Below are 5,706 nucleotides of genomic sequence, written 5' to 3' on the forward strand. Positions count from 1 at the left end.
TCTGAAGGGTCAAGAGTTGGTTTATTTAGAAGGGGAGTGACTCTGGCAGTCTTGAAAGCAGAAGGAAAAGAGCCTGATGTCAAAGACGTGTTAATGAGGTGGGTCAGGTAAAGAAGAAGATCAGCAGAATGAAGGAGAGGGGAAGGGACTGGGTCAAGGGAACATGTAGTGGGGCGGCTAGATGTTACAAGGTGAAGAACCTCATTTGCAGAGAGGGGAGAGAATTGGGACAGAGAGGAAAGTGGAGAGGGAGAAGGTGGTAGAGAGGGAGGGGTGGAAGTGCAACAAGTGTGGGTGGTGTGGACAGCTGGGGGTGAGGGAAGAAAGATTGGATATTGTTAACCTTCTTGTCAAAGAAGTCGGTGAAATCGTCAGGGAGGAGGAGGGAAGAGGGGGTGGGGGTTGGAGGAGGGACAAGAAAGTTTGAAAGAGTTTTTTTTGGGGTTGGAAGCAGAAGTTTGAATTTTGTTGCAGAAGAAGGCAGCTTTAGCAGCAGAGAGAGAGGAGGAGAAAGTGGAAAGCAAAGATTGGAAGGCAAGGAGGTTCTCAGGGAGTTTACTTTTCCTCCATTTGCGCTCAGCTGTCCTCAAACTCCGTCTCTCAGTACGCACTGAGTCCAACAACCAAGGGGCAGGTGGAGTTGAGCGTGCAGGCCTGGAGGTGAGGGGACAGAGATTGTTCAGAGAGAAGGACAGGGTGGAGAGAAGAAGATCAGTAGCAGTGTCAGGGGATAGAAGAGAAAAAGATTCAGGGGCAGGGAGAGCAGAGAGAACAGAAGAGAAGTCAGTGGGGGAGAGAGAGCGTAGATTGCGACGAGAAAATACCATGTGGGTGGGGGGAGGTCGAGAGGGAGGAGAGGAGTGGGAGAAAGTGCAGGACATGAAGTAGTGGTCAGAGAGATGAAGAGGAGTGACAGAGAGCTTCGCGCAAGAACAGTGCCTGGTGAAGATAAGGTCCAGTAGGTTGCCAGCCTTGTGGGTAGGAGGAGATGGGGAGAGAGCTAGGTCAAAGGAGGAAAGAAAAGAAACAAAAGGGTGAAGCTTCTTTGTCTGGATGTTGAAGTTACCGAGAAGAATGAGCCATCCTCAGGGATGGCTACAAACTACAGCGATGGTGAGCTTGACCGGGTGAGAGACAGTGACAGCATGAAATTCACAGGAGGGAATTGCGAGAGGGAACAAAGAGTATTTCCAGTCGCTGGAAATTAGCAGGCCAGTACCACCGCCCCGCCTCGCAGCTCTGGGAGTGTGAGAGAAAGAGTACGCATCAGACAGAGCTGCGGGCGTGGCAGTGTTTTCTGGAGTGATCCAGGTCTCTGTTAGAGCAAGAAAGTTAAGGGAGAGCACGGATGCATAGCCTAAGATTAACTCAGCCTTCTGCACAGCAGACTGGCAGTTCCACAGCCCCCCATGCCACCACTTGCTCAACACGAGTGGAGAGAGAAGGATAGATAAGTTTAGTGGGGTCCTGGCCTCTGGGTCTGACCCGTCTGCATGGTCGCTGAGACTGAGAGGAATTCAAAATGGCGCCCGGCGCCATCTCTAAAAAATAACTTTTGATATGGATGACCTAGAATCATGTATGAAGGCACTTTTTCATACAAGTCAACCATGAGCAGTGGTGTAGTCTACGTTGAACGCAGGTATACGGCGTATACCCACCTCTTTTTTTGGGGGATTTCCATATACCCACCTAAAATGCTCAGTATACCCACCTAAAATTCGTTTTTCAATATTTAGAATAGCACAGCCACGTTTCATCAACTACCACTTTTCATGGAAGCCTTGTTATAATTTAACAATACAACGACAACACTTCAGAATTGCATTCATTCGGAAATTGCGGCAGTCAGTCAATCTCCAACCAATCAGACGCGTTTTTTATGTCTCGCTGTCAGCCAAAACAAAAATCTATCATGGGGTGCGTACGTAGGTGCTTAGTGGCTAAGGAAAGGACTTTGTAAAGTCGAGGCTTCTACGAAAAGTCATTGTACATCTGGAATGGGCTGATACGATATGTTCTCCATGTTCTCACCATTCTGATCGGATTATGGAATTATCATCTCATCATCTCAACCCGAGAGTTTGCATTTAACTTTTCCATGGCTGTTGACAGGTATGGTAGTGATTTATTAACACGTTGTCTAACTTTCGTGAACATATTGTAGTGACTTCACGGAGGCTCTGAGACCGGCGGTTGCCGAACGGCTCTTTATTAAGTTATTACAAGCAGTACAATCGCAGAACACGGGTGACTCTCAGTCCTGCTCCGCAACCAGCCCCAGGAGAACACCAGACCTGCACACAGACTGGCCCACGCCCACTCCTCTCCCCCAATCACCAGCCCACACCTGAGTGACATGACCTGCGGTCCAGTGATTGACAGGGAGAGGAGGAAAGCCAGTCCGTGTGCTTTTACCCTCATTCTGGGTCGTTACAATATATTATTATTATGATGATGAGCATTATTATTTGAAAAGCCTCAATGCGTGATGAAAACATGCCAGTGAATTTCGCTAGGTAGCCGACCGCGAGCTGCCAGGTTAAACAAAGCAGCAGCGTTCCAGGTTTTTAGTTGGGGACGACGAGGATCATGGCCAGGCGCAAGGGACAGCAAGACCTTAGGAACTTTTTTAATAAGGTTGCCCGACCTGACGTTTCCGAAAGTAAGTTAAGTTGAGTCAAAAACATAATTCACGCTTTTTATGAGACTAGTATTGCTACCAAGTTACCCTTCTAGGTTGTTTAATTTGTGGACATAACACGGCAATAACACAGGCTAGTCATGCTGTAGTCTAGCTTTCGTTCTTCTCTCAATACTAGCAAGCTAGCTACTCTGATCCAAGTTTGCTTACTTAGTTTAAAATTCTAGACGTTTGTTTATCTGGGATTCCTCTTTGGGAATAACTCCTAATCGCCATACCTGTCTGTATATGGTCTACATGTTGATATGTACAGTGGCTGTCTGGATTAAGTAATTTATCTATCATAAACTAAACTTTATTTACTAGCCAGAACCATGCTATCTCCATGGTATGCATGGATGGGGAGATGTATCTGTACTTAGGCAATGGTAATTACATTATCTACTACACTGTTACTGCGATATAATGTCAGATGCAAAAACCTTTAGTGCATGTGATGAGTTTACAAAACAGGCTATATTTCTATAGGCCTACATTTAAAAATCAGTTAATTTCATTTTGTTTGGGCTTGACTTGCTGTAGGCCTACTTGATAGTAACATTTTTGATTGTCATAGATGAAAATGCTTAAAAATGAAACTTTACATTGGCCTATTTTTTGTCATAGCTTTTAGAGGGCTTTTCATCTGAACTGTGTTATGTCATAGTATTGTAGTACTATGGTACTTATTACTTTTCAATGACTATTACAGCGCGCCACTGGAGGTACGGCGTGCATTAAGGGGCTACTATTGGTTCCGAGGGGTCCCGAGTCCCGACCCCTAGTTTGGTACCACGGGCCAATGACTGGCCAACTATACAGTATACCCACCTCAAAAAGGTAGACTACACCACTGACCATGAGGATTCCAAATCTGACATCATTTTGATATTACAACTTTGTTTTGACCGTGAAATTCAAAATGGCTGCCATCTAGTACAGTGGTTCTCAACCTTTTTAGGCCGTTACCCCCCAAAACAATCATATTTGGACTGAGGACCTAGAATCATGTATGAAGGCACTTTTTCATACAAGTCAACCATAAGGATTCTGAATCTGACATTATTTTAATCATCAAACCTAGTTTTGACATTGAAATTCAAGATGGCCGGCATTCAGTAGAGTGAAAATAGCCAGATAGCTAGCTGGGGGGACTGCCCCCTTAGGGCCTGCTGTCCTGCCCTGAACCATTCTTCGTCAGGCCCCTCACCAAAGACCAGTTTGTCATGGGAGGCCCTACCAGGAGCACAAGGCTCCAGACAACATAGCTTTTGGGTCATAGGGACACACAAACCCCTCCACCACGTTAAGGTGGCGGTTCCCGGAGAGGTTTTTTTTTTTTTTTTTTTTTTTTAAATTTAAAATTTTAATTTATTTTTTAACGCACATCGGAGGTACCACCTGCTGCATTATGTGGAGAGGCAGTTATAGTCACCAATAACGGCAACACCCGAAACAACACAAAAGATGTATCAGTCTGAATCAGAGAATTCTGAGTCACTGCTTTCTGAATCATCGGATTCAGATGACTCCACCCTCCTCTGTACAACATCATCCTCTTCCTCATCCTCCTCTCTCTCAACTTCCTCGTCCTCTTCAACCGGCCCTGGTGCATGTAGGTGTGTGGGGAGAGCAGGTCGAGTGTGGCGGACAGGACGACAGCGACCACCCACCAACTCCCAACCATGTCCGAGTGGCGATGGGTGGCGCACTAGATATGCCAAGTAGTTGGCTCGGAGGCAGTGTTGGCGTAAGCTGTCTGCATCTGGAGGGAGACGGATAAAAGACTTTCTCTTCATGGTCTTCCACTTGGAAGCACAGGCTTCAGCCATGGTGCTACTCTTCTTGTTGATGATTTTCCTTTTCCATAGAACCCTGAGTTGGCATCACAGCCTGTAAAACAGTGTAGCTGCACAATGCAGCTATCTGTCAACAGATCAAGGCACAGGACTGTCTCTATGTTTCTCTTTATGCATAGCATGCCAGGAAGCTGCCATGAGTTGACTGATGCTGCGACGTAGACATCGGTATCAGCTGCATCAATAACAACAGGGCCACTATAACCTGACTGCCGTAGAACATCATAAACAGTGAAGAGGATGGTGTCAGCTTCAGACTGCTCAATGGTGTAGTCTTCCATTAGTTGTTGGGTTGACAGGTTCATGCATACGGGTCCAACAGAGTAGACAATCTCTACCTTCACTCTCTGTGCCAGGTCAGTCAGGTGGCTGCATATTAATTTTTGCAACCGTTTCTTGTTGCTGACACTACACAGTAGCGTTTTGAAAGCCTTGGCAGATGGGAAGGTGTCATCCAATTTGATGTATATGTTTGGTACATGTGCATTACCCTGTATGCGCAGGTCTCGCTCATCATCTTTTGTTGAGTATGTTGTATCATAGGGATCATTGACACAGATGATAAGGTGAGCATGAGAATGGCGGGCAAGGATGATGGATGACACCTTTTGGACATAGCCCAACCAATTGTATGGGGTGCCGTCCTGTGTCTGCCGATCTTCTTCTGATGGAGTTGCCATCCTCCAGATCATGCCCATGTCAATTAGAGCAACATAGGGGTCTTTAATCGCAATAGGTTGGAGGGAGAGCTTCTGGATGAGCTTGCTCTTCTGCGTCTTCCTGTATGTGCCATTGGGGTTGAATAAGGCCACACATTCCTCAACAACACAGTGTTCTAGCAGCTTGGGGAGCTTCACAAGTTGACTGTCTTCAACCAGGTTGATCACTGCTTTGAGAGCACTTCTTTCCATTTCAGCAGTTCTTGCCTTGAGTTCCTTGCCGGGCTTCTCTATGCAAGAATGCTTGGAAAATGTCAAGCGTTTGCTCAAATTGACAGGTGCTTGGAGGGATTTATTCTTGCTGAACACCCGGTCCTGCAAAAACATGTTCAACTTCTCCTCTTCAGCAGAATGGGCGGATTTAAAGTCCGCAACAAGCACATCAGAGGCAGGCATGGCTGACTGTAGGGTGCGAAGTGTGGGTGAGGCCAGATTAAATGGGAAT

At 46.3% G+C, this 5,706-nt stretch overlaps 1 pseudogene; it reads right to left on the minus strand.

The window, feature by feature from the left end:
• Positions 1–371: 371 nt before the first annotated feature.
• On the minus strand, positions 372–5,358 carry LOC142383227 (uncharacterized; annotated as a pseudogene).
• Positions 5,359–5,706: the final 348 nt, after the last annotated feature.

This window comes from Odontesthes bonariensis, chromosome 1, assembly GCF_027942865.1.
Source record: "Odontesthes bonariensis isolate fOdoBon6 chromosome 1, fOdoBon6.hap1, whole genome shotgun sequence".
Lineage (NCBI taxonomy): Eukaryota > Metazoa > Chordata > Actinopteri > Atheriniformes > Atherinopsidae > Odontesthes > Odontesthes bonariensis.